We start from the raw sequence: 14,585 nt of genomic DNA, 5'->3' as shown, positions 1-14,585 counted from the left end.
GTTCACTCAGCATAATTCCTATGGCGATCCATACGAGTTGTTTCATGCTTACTAGTATCTGAAAAATTCGAAACTGCAAAACACATATAGCCCAAAGGTTTTAGATAGGAGGCTGTGGGGCTGCACTGAGAGTCTGCTGCTGCAGTTAAACTCCTGCCTGCTCTTTGAACCACTGATGAGTTGGACTGGCAGGACCCCAGAGGCTGTGTTCTGATCAGTGAGTGGGGTCTGGAAATAGTTTGAAACAGACATTTCTGGTGCTCAGTTTGAATGCAGCTCCTGCTGCCCCTCAGACGTTTGCCTCCTGTCGCAGCCTAATTATCCAGTGTTCACAGTGTCTGCCTCATTTGCCTTTGCCTGGGTTTCTCATTCTCACTGCATTTCCCTTCTAGGCCTGAATTTTAACCCTACTTTGCAAATCTGCTTTCCTGAGTTTTGTTTCTATCAACCCCTTTCTCCCGGACTGCACCTGGCTTCCTATATCACTTACATCGACTCTGCTCAGCATGCAGATCTGTGACTCAGGGCTCAAGTTTCCGCCCTGGCCTGTCTCAGGCCTGTGTTGTGTTCTCTCTGACACTCAGATCCTGAGAGTTGGATACAGGGTCTTCCGTGGAGAGCTTCTCGGTGTGGATTCTCATCATCATTAGAGTGAGTTTTGATGTCAATCAAATTAAACTTTAAAAGGAGAGTTATTGTTTATATTCTAAAGCAAAAGTTGCCCCATTTAGGCCAATATACAGTTCAAAAGATAGTTTGGTAAATTCTATAATGGAAATCGTCACTAAATAAAATAAGATAATGTTCTTTCTGTTCTTGACAACTGACTTAAACACATCTCTGAGGGCTGTGTGGGTGTGTGTGTGTGTGTGTGTGTGAGTCTAAAATGGCTAATGATATTTAGAGAAGAGGAAACACGGTAGAACGGCCCAGAAAGGGGACTTGATCCCGTTTGTTCTTGGATCCCACTTTTGAGCCTGCCACAGTGGAAAACACCAAAATAGTCCCTGTTATGACATCATTGTCTCAGTCAACTGTAATTCATTTATGTCTTCCTTTTGGAGAAAGCAAAACTCAAGAAGTCATTGTAGGATCATCAAAATTTTATTTCTAGCCCTACAACTGTTATAAAAACACACCTTCAGGTTAAAAGTGAAAAGTTCATATCTAATCATTCATAGAATTTGTTCATGTGAAACAATTATTTGGGAAATTTTCAGATGCTTGAATGTTTTGCGTTTCCACCTCATGTCTGCCACTGTGCAGAACAGCCTAGTGTTATTCTGTGATACTTTTGGTTAGCCCTGACTGGTCAAAATTTTGCTTTGAGAATATCAATAGGGTCCACTAATTTCCTGCAGAAATCAATTAGGAATGAAGAAAGAAGAAAAAAAGGTAATATCTAATTCTGACTTATTTTATCAGCAAAAATGTTGTTAGTCCTCTTCCCCAAAAGAACAAGCAACATGGATTTGCAAAGAAAGAAAATAAGGGAAAATTAAAAACATATAGGGTAATTTGAGCAATCTTTTAAACATTTGTACAAAAGCAATGGAAAACTGAATAATAAAGTTCTGTATTTTTTTTAGGGTGGATGGAAGAAAGGAGAAAAAAGGATAAACCAGGTTTTCCCTCTTTAAAAATGTTTTCCTTAAGTTTTTTTGTCTCAATGTTCTACTCCCTCCCAAGTTTTTGACAACTGAAAGTTGTCTCATTCTCCTTCAAAGTCTTCCAGAATAGAATTGCAATGAGGTCCTGTCAGTAATTTTTACTTTCAGTTAAAACCACTTTCCTTATGCAAGTGCATTAGCACTGAAGAAAGAGCCATATTGTTAGGCCTTCACTTTTGCTTTTATGTCAAAACTACTTCTGAGAAATTATTTTCATTTGCTTTGCAAATCATCCACAGTTGGAAGAGTCATAAAGTATATAAAGGGAAAAGTACACGAGGCAATACATGTCAGTGGCTGGTTACTCATGTTGGAATAGTGAGGTCGAGGTAAATGAACATGAAAAATAAAGGCTGAAATGTTTCTATTTTTAGCCTAAATTATGGACATAAATGTTTGTTGTGGTTATCATTAGTTTATATTTAAATCCCCACTTAAAGGAGACCTTAGAAGTTTCTCCCTATTGGGAGCTCAGAACAGTGGCTGGCACAGAGTGGTGTTGAATAAATAAATATTTACCGACTAAACGCATGCATGTATGAAGATCTCTGTATTTATTCTTTCTCAACCCTTTAAAAAAATATATCATATGACAGTCCCAGAACCTTGAGGAAAGCAAGTATTAATTTCTGAGTTTGGAACTGAATGTTTATTTATTTTGAAAAACGTTTGGGAATGCTTTGCTTGTGGAATGTTAGTTGCACACGATAAAACATCAGCCTACGTTTCACCCCTACAAAAGTAAAGATTTTTGCTATCTGGTTTAATTATCTAATTAGAATTCAGTAAGCTATGCAGAGGCTTCCCTTTGGGGCTCATTAAATCATCAAGGTTGAGTGTTGCAAGTGAAGGAAACACAGTTTTGAGTGGAGCCAGTTTGTTGCCGAAAAGTCCTTTGGTTACTACAGCGCAGTCTGGTACCCCGGGGCGGAGGAGGAGATGCGGCGCTGGGCGAGGTGGAGCGGCCGGCTAGGATCCTCTTACAGCCAGCAGGGACTAGGACGCTGCGACCCCGTGGCCAAGGCAGCGTGGTTCTGAGTGTTGATGTGCAGGGTCAAACAAGCTTAATCTTTGAAGCCGGCTGACCCCAGCTTCACTGAAGAAACAGGCTGAATCACAACAGCCTCTGGTTTGAAATCCCAGCTCTGATGGAACAGGAGCTTTCCCTGTTGATGCTGCTGCAGCGTTTGCTCCTAATGCCGGGAATTCAAGCGTTTAAGTCTCCAGGGCCTTCGGTTGAAATCCTACCAGCTTGAAAGTCTCACAATTGTTAAAAAAAAAAAAAAAAAAAAATCTAACACACAAAGCCGCAAACTCTCTACATTTCGTTTGGCCAGCCAGGGGATCATAGTCTTCTGAAAAAAGAACACACAGCCTATCTTTTATAAACTGAGACCTCTGCTATTTTTTTTTTTTTTCTGTATTTTAAACTTGTGTTGATTGCCATGCCATGCGTTCATTTCTTAACCAGAAAACAAGAGATATTTTTCACTTGATATAAAAATGCCTAAGTCTTGATAACATCACAATATGTTACTTCATTATAAAAGGCCAGTTCTTCCATGCTGAGTTATACTTACTAGCCACAAAACCACTAGTTGTCAACATATCTTGTTCCAAATGGTTGTATTTTTTTAAAAAATGCAGGACATTTGTCATTTTGAAGCTCCTGCCTATATGATAGGTAGCTGCATGAAGGTTCTTTTCATCAGTTGGAATGGTTTTTACTGAAAGGAAATGCATTTCCATGTGAATGTATTGGAGTTTGCAGCCCCACTGCTGCCTGCCTCCTTGATTTTGGCTCTACTCACAGTTCCTTTTATTGGTTTTTTGGCAGGTTGCTGAGGGCATATGTTTTGGACTTTTCTTGCCTGATTTGTGAGATTCTGCTGACATCCAGGAAAGTGCTGCAAAAAAACCTGTTGCTCATATCCAAGCTTATGTGTTTCGTGGCAGAGCCACGAGCACTGAGCTCAAGTTTCTTGACAACAAGTCTTATTTATGGAGAAACAAACATAGGCGGTATTTCGTGGGACCATGCTGTTCTCTTTCTGTGAGTAACATTTGGCATTTCTATGCAAGAGGGCAAATAGGTTTTTAAACATCTCATATTCAAGGGTGTTATGGAGGAAGGGATGCTGTGCTGACGGTGATGATGATGATAGCTGCCATTTACTGAGCAGACACCCAACACCAAGCAATTTGCAGCCACTCGTCATCACAAAGCTGCAAGGGGAATGCTGCTGTGCCCATTTTGAAGATGAAGAAACTGAAGTTAAGCAGCATTCCCAGAATCTTATGGAGTGTTGAAGCCAGAAGCTTTGGCCTTCCTGTCTCTAAAATTTATGTTTTTTCCCTAAAGAAACCTGAGAGACAAATATTGCTTTTGATTTTTTAATAAAGAAAATCTTGTCCTGAAATTGTAATTCTATTTTGATGACAATGATTAAACATGTACCATAGGAGTTAGTGCCATGAGGATGCTAAGTCACAGCTAAGATACAGTTCCTATTCCTTAGGGACTCATAGACTAGACCAGTGGTCACTGACTGCTGGTGATTTCACCCCTCCAGGGAACTTTTCTGAAGGTCTGGAGCCATTTTTGATTGGCATGGTGGGTGAACATGTTTGGAGCTAGGTTAGGAGTAGGTTGGGGCTTTCCCTTCTCTGGCAGCTCAAACAGTGAAGATTCTGTGTGCAATGCAGGAAGATGCCCTGGAGAAGGGAATCACTACCCACACCAGTATTCTTGCCTGGCTAAACCCATGGACAGGAGCCTGGCAGGCTGCAAAGAGTTGGACATGACTGAGCAACTAACACTTTTACTTTTGGAGTAGGTTGAGGCTAGGCATGCTGCTAAACATTCTACAATGATCAAACAAATCCCACAACTAAGAATTATCTGGCCCAAATTGTTAATAGTGGTGCTGTTGAGATACTGTGGCCTAGAAGAAGAAAAACACTGAAAACATGGTGGAATTTATGTTGTACTTTAATGATGGTGTGGTAGATTGTGTTATTTGTCCAAAATATTTGCTGACACTCTCTGTTGGGACCTTCCATGTGGGAGAATTATAATTCTTGTCCCATTAATACCAGGCACAGCCATTGGACTTGCCTTGACCAATGAAATATGGGGAGAAATTTAAAGAGCCATCCCTCTTTTCCCTCTGTCCTAAGACTGTCAAGTTCCAGGCAGGGCTCCTTTATCCAGAACCTTAAATAAAGACAGGGCTTCCCTGGTGGCTCAGATGGTAAAGAAAAGTGAAAGTGAAAGTCCTGTCTGACTATGCAACCCCACAGATTTTCAATCCTTGGAATTCTCTGGAATTCTCCAGGCCAGAATACTGGAGTGGGTAGCCTTTCCCTTCTTCAGGGGATCTTCCCAACCCAGGGATTGAACGCAGGTCTCTTACTTTGCAGGTGGAATCTTTACCAGCTGAGCTATAAGGGAAGCCCAGATGGTAAAGAATTTGCCTGAAATGCAGGAGACCTGGGTTTGATCCCTGGGTTGGGAAGATCCCCTGGAGAATGGAATGGCAACCCACTCCAGTATTCTGGCCTGGAGAATTCCATGGACAGAGGATCCTGGCAGGCTATAGTCCATGGGATCACAAAGAGCTGGACATGACTGAGTGACTAACACTTACTTATTTAAATAAAGACAGCATGGAGTAAGATGCAGTCTGCCCCAAAGACTGGAATCATAAGCAAGACCTAAACCCTTGTTGAAAGCTGGTGAGGTTTTAGGATTGTTACCGTAACATAATTTTGTCCTTTCTGGCTAATACAGATGTAGTTATTATTTCAACAAGTGACAAGGATGTGGGATTGTGGTAGGAGAATAACCTAGAATAAAAGACTGGAGCCAAGGTATGCTAGATGACAAAGGGTAGATTTTAATTTTATGCATGGGAAGTTTAGTAAGAGTGAGAAAGGAAATTAATTTTGAGATTGGAGGGAAAGGTCATTCAGAAAGGGACACGTAGAGGGGGGCGGGAAATCAGTTAGACTATGATTATAGTTGAGAAGCAAGAGTCTGAATATGGGTAGGGTTCATGTAAATGAAAAGTTGGAGGATTATGAAGACTGATTGAGAAGGAAAAAAATTAATGGGCATGAAAATGTATTTACCATGGACAAGAAGAAGAGATTTAAAGATGATATAAAGATTTTGAGAGAGTATTTTGGAAATAGGTATCACACAAGAACATCTTTTGAGATGGAGAGGATAAATTCCCACCAGAGCTTACTGAACTTGGGATGGGCTTGTCTAGTGGGAGTAGTTCACAGGCAGTTGGTGGTGAGGGTTTGGACAGTAGGAATCCTGGTGTGATTTACATATCTGGGCATCATCCTTGTATAAGGATGCAATTTGGACAATATTATCTAGGGATAATGGCTAGAACTGAAAGAGGAACTTAGGGAAAAGGGAGTTGGGGGATTGGGAAAAATAAACCTGTTGGGAGGAATGTCAGACATCTAAGTAGCAAATGCTGCCATAGCTGGCTGGTAAGGAGCTGTGTGTGGTGCTTGCAGAGACAACAAGAGTGTAAGGAGGCAAATTAGTGCATGCTCCAGCGTAGGTTTCCATGCCCTCCTCCAGGGAGTCTTTCCAACCCAGGGACTGAACCTGTGTCTCAGTCTCCTGCATTGGCAGGTGGGTTCTATGCCATTAGTGCCACCTGGGAAGCCCAGTTAACTGCAAATAAGTGGTTAAATGCCTATGCCCATTATTCCAAAGCAGTTAAGTTTTGGAGAAAAGAAAATAGTACACAGTTATAAGGCCAAAAATTTATAAACATTCATAATGAATGTTTGAAGTTTGTAAAATGTGGAAGTTTGAAGTTTTCTTCAGTGTGAGAATGAAAACTAGAAATAACAATAGCACTTACTTGAAAAAAAAATTCTTGACTTATATTGGAAATTTGTAATTTTAAACTTTAATTGCTGTGTCTTTGCTGTGCCTACCAGTTAGAAATGAGTTTACTATATTCTTTGCTTAGGTATTGGTTGTATTTTTAGGTAAAAATATTCTTCAATTGATTATGACACATTAATCTTCCTTCTCAGTTTTCATGTTTCAGGGCAAACTAGCAGATTTTCACAAGTGAAAGGCTTAGCTTTTTGAACATGCCCTTCTCCACTCCCTTCAGAGTTTGCAGGCAATGCATCCTTTAGTTTTGAAGTTTTGCTGGATGGATCAAATAGGTTGGTGTTATGCTACATTTCTTAAGAATAGGTCAGACCACCATCTATTTCTTTTCCTCTGGCTTCACACTTCAGTATGTTAGGGTCCTGGGACATCATGGCAGAGAAATCTCACCCAATGGTCCACCACCAACCTGCTGGTGGCTGCAGGAATTACAGAGTGCTTGAGAGAAGTCACAGGGATGGATGAGATTGCCCAGGGAGAGAAAGGGTGAAGCAAGCTGCTGAGAAGATTGAATCTGCCTTCTTCTGAAAGCAGCACCAACCAAAGTGATTTCATCCAAAATAATAAATAATGATTTCCTTTCATTTCTCAGCCTAATCATTCTGTCACTTGGTGTTCACTGTAAATAAAAGTTTAGGGCCTTAGATATGGAGAGTTTACTACATAGTTCTCTTTCAGGCACTTAGCAAGTAATTAAGGCTAGTTCTTTGGGGATTCTGTAGTTTACACCAGAGAAAGTTGTTTGAGATTCTATTTTCTGTGCTCAAGCTATCTTATTATCATCATCATAATCACCATCAGTGAAGCATCCTCTCTTATTGCACAGTGAATTGGAATTATAGAGTTAATTTTGGGAGCCTCGTGTTTCCAGGTCCTCGAGATACAACCCTTATCAGGAGCCCAGCATCCTCACGTGCCCACTGTACAACCCATATTTCATTTCATGTTTCTGACCTTTCTTTTCCAACCCTTTGAAAGTTTTTATTTGATTGGTTAATGAAATGGACTTTATTCCAGGGTTGTGCATTTTCCTGTTAATACAGACCTTCTGGAGATATGGGCTTCCCTGGTGGCTCAGATGATAAAGAGTCTGCCTGCAATACAGGAGGGCAATCCACTCCAATATTCTTGCCTGAAGAGTCCCCATGGACAGTGGAGTCCACGGGGTTGCAAAGAGTCGGACACGACTGAGCAACTAACACTTTTCTGGAGCTATAAAGCCTTAACCCATATAGCTCTCATTAACAAAACAATGTTCAGGAAAACAGAGGAGGTATTTTTTGAGACGCCTTGAGATCTCCTTTTAATCATACTACTTTAGTGATCAGTGACTTTGCTTCTCCACTCTGTATATGTAAAGAATAGCTGAATACCATTTTGATGTGGGTTGAGCAGAGAGAAAACCAGGACCTGTGATTAACATTCTTGCATTTTAATTATTGATTGGGAGTACTCAGATGACTTAGCTCTAAGCAGATTCAAAATGTTCCATTATAATTCACACTAGAATAGCATTGAAACATGTATATTACCATATGTGAAACAGATCACCAGTCCAAGTTCAAATTACGAAACAGGGCACTCAAAGCCAGTGCACTGGGACAGCCCAGAAGGATGGGATGGGGAGTGAGGTGGGAGGAGGGGTTCGAGATGGGGGACACATGTATACCCATGGCTGATTCATGTCAATGTATGGCAAAAACCACCACAATATTGTAAAGTAATTAGCCTCCAATTAAAATAAATTAATTAATTTTAAAAAACTTTCAGAAGAAAGCGAATAATTCACATATCTGAATCAAGATGGACAAGGAGAAGCATCAGGGCAGGTCTTGGTGAGGAGAGTGGAATCTCTAGCTTTGTGATTTGCTTAGTTGTCACTGCTCTGCTTCTCTGCCCTGGCAGCACAGTAGGGACCATATGGCAAATTTGTGGGTAGTGGTGGAGGGATGTACCACTCTTGTGCTTAAATTAAACCAGGGAAACTAAGGGAGATGAGGAAGAGAAAAATGAAGGGGCTTTGGTTCAGATATCAAATGGGTGTGCCCCTCCTGAAACCGTTCAAGAATTGCTGTTGGGCTAGGAAGTAGCTGGAGCCAAGGCCTAGGAAATGGGCTATGGTGAGAACATCCAATATGGGAGCTGGAAGCAGGAGCCCTGAGTGACTGTGTCTGGCTGCTTCACTATTGGAGGAGATCTGCTCTTTGCCGATGATTTGAGACCTCATGAGTTTCCCCCATGAGCATGCATCCTTGCAATACCCAGGCCCTGCGTATCTTTGGACATCTAATGGACTAGAAGAGGAGCTCAAATCTCCACATTTGGGAAGCCAGAACGGACAGAGGGAAGTGTAGACTCCTACTATCCACAGATGAAAAAAGAGTACTGAATAGGTTAACTTGCCCAAATTGTCACAGAAAGAAAGGAGAGTTTGAGCAATGTAGTTTTTAACTTCATAGTTGGGGCTTTCCACAGTTAATCTGTTTTGTTATAATTGCAGAAAATAGCAGTGCCACAAATACTAAAATGCAGCTCAAGATTCTCCGGCTGTGTCTCCTCTGTTCTCGGCTGTGTGTGTGTTCTGGGTCCCTCTTGTGGTGGCCGGGGTGGACTGGGCAAGGATGTTGCCCCACAGGGTTCCCAGGGAGGTCTTAAGTTTGCAGATGAGCTGCTGAGTGAAGGTGTTTCCTGGTGATGCTAACAGCATTCAGGGTGACAGATTTGTGTCATGGTCGAGCAATAAAGCAAAGCTGTCTGAGGAAAATTGAAATAATCAAAAGAGAACTTTCTCAGACTCCCACGACCCATCTAACCATGAAGAGCATCTGTACTGTCATGGGCTGCCTCCCCACCTCTTCCATAGATACACTTCTGTGCCCGAAATTAAAAGTAATTTCTCCACTTTTTTACGAGATCCCGTCAACTATCTAGCAAAGGAAATCACTGCTAATTCTCACTGTGATCAAGTTTTTACTGTCTCCTGATTCTTAGCAGCAATCACACTTTCTGTTATTGCCCACATCTTTGAAAATAATCCCCCCTTGACTTCACTTCTTATTTTAGCTACTGCCCCTTTGTAGCATGGAGAAGACAATGGCAACCCACTCCAGTACTCTTGCCTGGAAAATCCCATGGACGGAGGAGCCTGGTAGGCTGCAGTCCATGGGGTTGCTAGGAGTCGGACACGACTGAGCAACTTCACTTTCACTTTTCATTTTCATGCATTGGAGAAGGAAACGGCAACCCACTCCAGTGTTCTTGCCTGGAGAATCCCAGGGATGGGGGAGCCTGGTGGGCTGCCGTCTATGGGGTCACACAGAGTCGGACACGACTGAAGTGACTTAGCAGCAGCAGCAGCCTTTGTAGCAAGCATTTTAAATTCCCTTTTCCCTATTTCTTTTTCGACCCACTCCAATTTGACTTTCCCAGGCCACACTACTGAAACTGCTCTTGTCAAGGTCATTAATGCCTTTGTGGTGCTAATGTCCAGGATGGATTCTCATTTTAACCTGTCAGGAGCAGTTGATACAGTTGATCACACTCATCTGCCTGAACCATCTTCTTCACTTGGCTTCTAAGGCACCACACCCTCCTAGTAGTTTTTCTAACATGCTAGACTCTCCTTTCCTGCTTTTTTGCTTTTTTCTCTTGTCCTTGACCTCCCACAATCAGAGAGCCCCAGAGTTCAATCTTGATCCTCTTCTCTGTCTATGCTTACTTCCTTGATGCTCTAACTTAGGCTCATGACTTAAAATGCCATCTACCTTTCAAAGACCTTTGCATTTATATGTGACATTCATCTCTCCTATATTAAACTTTCTACTTGAAATCTCCATGTGAAGTTCTAATAGACATCTCCACCTTTGTGTATCCAAAAACTGAACTTTTGATCTTTCTCCTAAAAGCTGCACCTCTCTCCCACTCTAATTCGGTCCACGGCAGCTTCATCCTTCAAGGTACTCAGGCTGAAAACCCTAATTAATCTAAACTCCTTTCTTTTGTTCGTCTCACATCTAAACATGCAAGATGTATTGTTTGCCCTACCTTCTCTCCCGTGACATTGCCATAATGCTGATGTAACCGAATCATTACTCACCTGGAAGATTGCAATAGACTTTTAACTGGTATCTCAGCTCCTATGTTTTTCCTCTAGAATCTGTCCTTCACAAGGCAGCTAGAGAACTCCTTTAGAAATATAAGTCAGATCATGTTGCTCCTCTGCTCAAAACCCTCCAATGGGTTCCCATTTTAATTAGACGAAAACCTAAAGTCTTTACCTGCACCATTACCTTCCTAGCTTATTTCCTGCTACCCCTCCTTGTCTTATTCCCTTCTAGGCAAACTGTCCTTAGAGCTTTGGCACTGAAACAGTTTTTTTCCCCTGTGTATCCCTGTGGCTATCTCCTTCACGCCTTCAAGATTTATTCAAATGCCACTTTCTCAATGAGCCCCCAACCCCCTGACAACACCACTTAGGAGTGTAGCTGCTTCCGCCTTATTCTCAGTACCCTTAATCCCTTTACACTGTTCTATTCCTTCTTTTCTTTCCATAGAATTTATCAACTTTCAGTTTACCTTATAATTTGCTCACTTATGATAACTGTTGTTTATTGTCTGTCACTTTCTAGAACATTAGCCCCACACAGGGCTCAGATTATTGTCTGTTTGGTTCACTGATGCTTGAAATTCTTAGAAAAGTTGCTTGGCATATAGTAGATGATCAAAAATGTTAAATTAATGAGCGCATAAACAGTTTCCTTTCCCAAGAACAAGGGCTCCCATGAGGTCAGAAGCTGGGAAAATCAGAAAGTGGAGGAGGGAAGGTGAACAGCAGGATGAGGACCAAGACAAGCCTAAGCCGGCAGGCTTTGTCTTGTGTTGTAGAGGTGGGTTTGACTGATGAAAATTACCACACAGCACTGAAAGCCTCATTCCTTCACCATTCTCCACGGGCTGTGACTTCCAGAATCTCTACTACTTTGATTTTCTGCTTTACATGCATTTCAGTTTGTCAGAATCTCTTTTAAACATATGATGCCCAAAATGAAACACAATATTTCAGATACACTCAACCAGCATCCCATTAATATCATGGGTCATTATCTTGTCTGAGCCTACACATTCAGCAGTGTAGTCAAAAAGATCTTTAACTCCCCAGGGTTGAATGACACATGACTCAGAATGAGCCTGCTGTCAACCAAACCCACGAGTTACTTTTGTTTATTCTTTCACACAAAACATACTTCAACAAAATCTGCTTAACTCTATTCTTTTAACCTATGTGAATGACTTTCATATTTTTTTTTATTAAATTTCTCTTTTCAGTTTAGAGTCGTTATCCTAACCTATCAATATCATAATTCATATCTTAGTGAACAGTCCCAACTTTTCATCTTTGGAAATCCGACAATTAAAAAAAAGTTGTTAAGGTGTTGGTAGAATGTCCTGGACAGAGTTCTTGAGAAAATCTATACCAAACTATTACAAACCTATATTTCCATAATTACAGGATGTATTTAATACTCTGGATATATAGGTTTAAGCTAGCTATTTCTTAATCTTACCCACAAAATTGTTACTGAATAATTTTTCAGCTCTTTTGCTGAAAATCAAATGTACTATGCCTATAGGATTCTGTTGATTTTCCAGTCTAGCATTTTGACCAAAAGAGAAAGTGAGACCAGTTTGGCATAGTTTTGTTAGATAAGTCCATGTAGGCTTTTGAGGAGCCCTTTATATGAACTCACAAACTATCTTTGATTAATTCTGTCTTGCAGTCAGGTTTGCTATTTCCAATTGAAGATTTGATCATCTCCATCACAGTGATATTTTACCTCTGTTTATTTTGTGACTTATATGTGGAAAGAAATGTTCATATACTTCTAGGTAAATGGTCCTTGTCATTTAAATTTTAATATGTTCTTTTCTATAAACACATATATGAAATCTTATCATACAGATTTTAGTGTCATCTTGCTTTTGCTAGTTTGCTTGACTCTTTTCTTTCCTCATCCCTCCTCTTCCATTCACGCTGTCCATTCACTTTTTCTCCAGATACTTCATATTAGCACCTAGTATGCATCTTACAAGGAGTCTTCCTAGCTGGCTGAGTGGTAAAGAATCTGCCTGCTAATGCAGGAGACACAGGAGACGCGGGTTCAATCCCTGGTCTGGGAAGGTCCCTTGGAATAGGAAATGGCAACCCACTCCAGTATTCTTGCTTGGAGAATTTCATGGACAGAGGAGCCTGGTGGGCTACGATTCAAGGGGTCACAAAGAGTTGGACATGACTTAGCATGCATGCATGTACATCTTACATATTTCTATATAATTGCATATTCATATAATCACAGGTGACTTCCTCAATGAACTCTTAGGCAGCCTATTTTGAAGAGAATCAGCTTACCTATCCTTCCCTGAGAGAGGATATTACCCATAAACTGTCCTAGAAGCATCTATTTTTGTATGAGACCTCATATATTTGTATGAGACCTCAACCTAAAGGTAATAGAATAATTCACTATCCTTTCACTCAATAAAATTCATGGAGCTCCTCCTGTGTCCCAGGAACTGTACTCAGTTGTGCAGCAACTCTGGGCCTTGCCAAGGTGCAATCCACCTCTCTATTTTTTCTTGTATCTCTGAAGAAAAAAAAAAATCTCTCTTGCTTAGAAGGCATTTCTTACTAATTGAATGTTTGTGTCCTCCCCAAGTTCACATGTTGAAGCCCTAACCCCCTCCCAGCATTGTTCTCTTTGGAGAGAGGGCTTCTAAGGAAGCGAAGTTAATTGATGTCATAGGGTGAGGCCCTGATCTGATAGGATTAGTGTCCTTATAAGAAGAGACATCAGAGAACTTTCACCAGAGGGAGACAGAGTCTGCTAATTGGGAGACACAGATTTCAGTGTGTTGGGGGAGGGTGGTGAATAAGAGTACACTCTGTGGTAAACAAGGGAAAATACATTTAATAACATCAATAAAATTATAGTTATTCATTAAATGAATGTTGTTACCTGTGTGTCCCACTTTCTTTCAAGACTCAAACATACAGATTTCTCCTATAATGTTCAGCAATATTAAATATTAGTGTATTATGAGCCAGGGCTTTGCTAATAGCTCAGTTGGTAAAGAATCAGCCTGCAATGCAGGAGACTCTGGTTTGATTCCTGGGTCGGGAAGATCCCCTGGAGAAGGGATAGGCTACCCACTCCAGTATTCTTGGGCTTCTCCTGTGGCTCAGCTGGTAAAGAATCTGCCTGCAATGTGGGAGACCTGGGTTTGATCCCTGGGTTGGGAAGATCCCCTGGAGAAGGGAAAGGCTACTCACTCCAGTATTCTGGCCTGGAGAATTCCATGGACTATATAGTCTATGGGGTCACAAAGAGTCAGACACGACTGAAGAACTTTCACTTCACTTCATGAGCCAAATTGTGTTCCCCTACATGACTCCCCCTTACCTTGGAATGTGACTGTACTTGGAGATAAGGCCTTTAAGGGCATGATTAAGTTAAAGTTGGGTCTTCAGAGTGGCCCCAATTCAATCTGATTGGTGTCCTTATAGGAAAAGGAGATTCTGATACAAAGAGATACCAGCAATGTGAGTACAGACAAAAGCCTAAGAGAGGGCCCAGGGAGAAGGGGTTCCTCTGCTAGTTAAGGAAAGCGGCCCCAGAAGAAACCAAGCCTTTAGATGTTTGGGTTTTCACAGTTGTAAGAAAAAAGTTTCAGTTGTTTAAGCCACTCAGTCTGTGGTATTGTGCTATGGAAGCCCAAGTAGACTTATACAGACAGGGTATAAGGATTGCATTTATTTTTTTTCCTAACTCTCCCTTCTCCTAATGTTTTGTAGGTACTGCAGTTACCTTCTGGCCCCTTTGCTGTTTAGGGAGATTATTCAGGTCTGCTCTCAGATGCCCTGGGCACAATATTATTTCTATGAGAATTAAGTACTATCAAATTCATGTGAAGAACATGATTTT

At 41.1% G+C, this 14,585-nt stretch overlaps 1 long non-coding RNA gene across 1 annotated transcript in view; it reads left to right on the top strand.

Annotated features, from left to right (window-relative positions):
• Window positions 1-184: 184 nt before the first annotated feature.
• LOC133249322 (uncharacterized) overlaps window positions 185-14,585 on the top strand; it is a 53,622-nt gene continuing 39,221 nt past the window's right edge. Inside the window, exons 1-2 of the long non-coding RNA XR_009736910.1 lie at window positions 185-651; window positions 3,508-3,723. This is a non-coding gene — a long non-coding RNA (uncharacterized LOC133249322). The remainder of the gene's footprint in view (window positions 652-3,507; window positions 3,724-14,585) is intronic.

The sequence above is a fragment of the Bos javanicus genome, chromosome 6, assembly GCF_032452875.1.
Source record: "Bos javanicus breed banteng chromosome 6, ARS-OSU_banteng_1.0, whole genome shotgun sequence".
NCBI lineage: Eukaryota > Metazoa > Chordata > Mammalia > Artiodactyla > Bovidae > Bos > Bos javanicus.
Note: the sequence above shows the minus strand (reverse complement) of the source record. Positions and strands in the feature narration are given on the sequence as shown.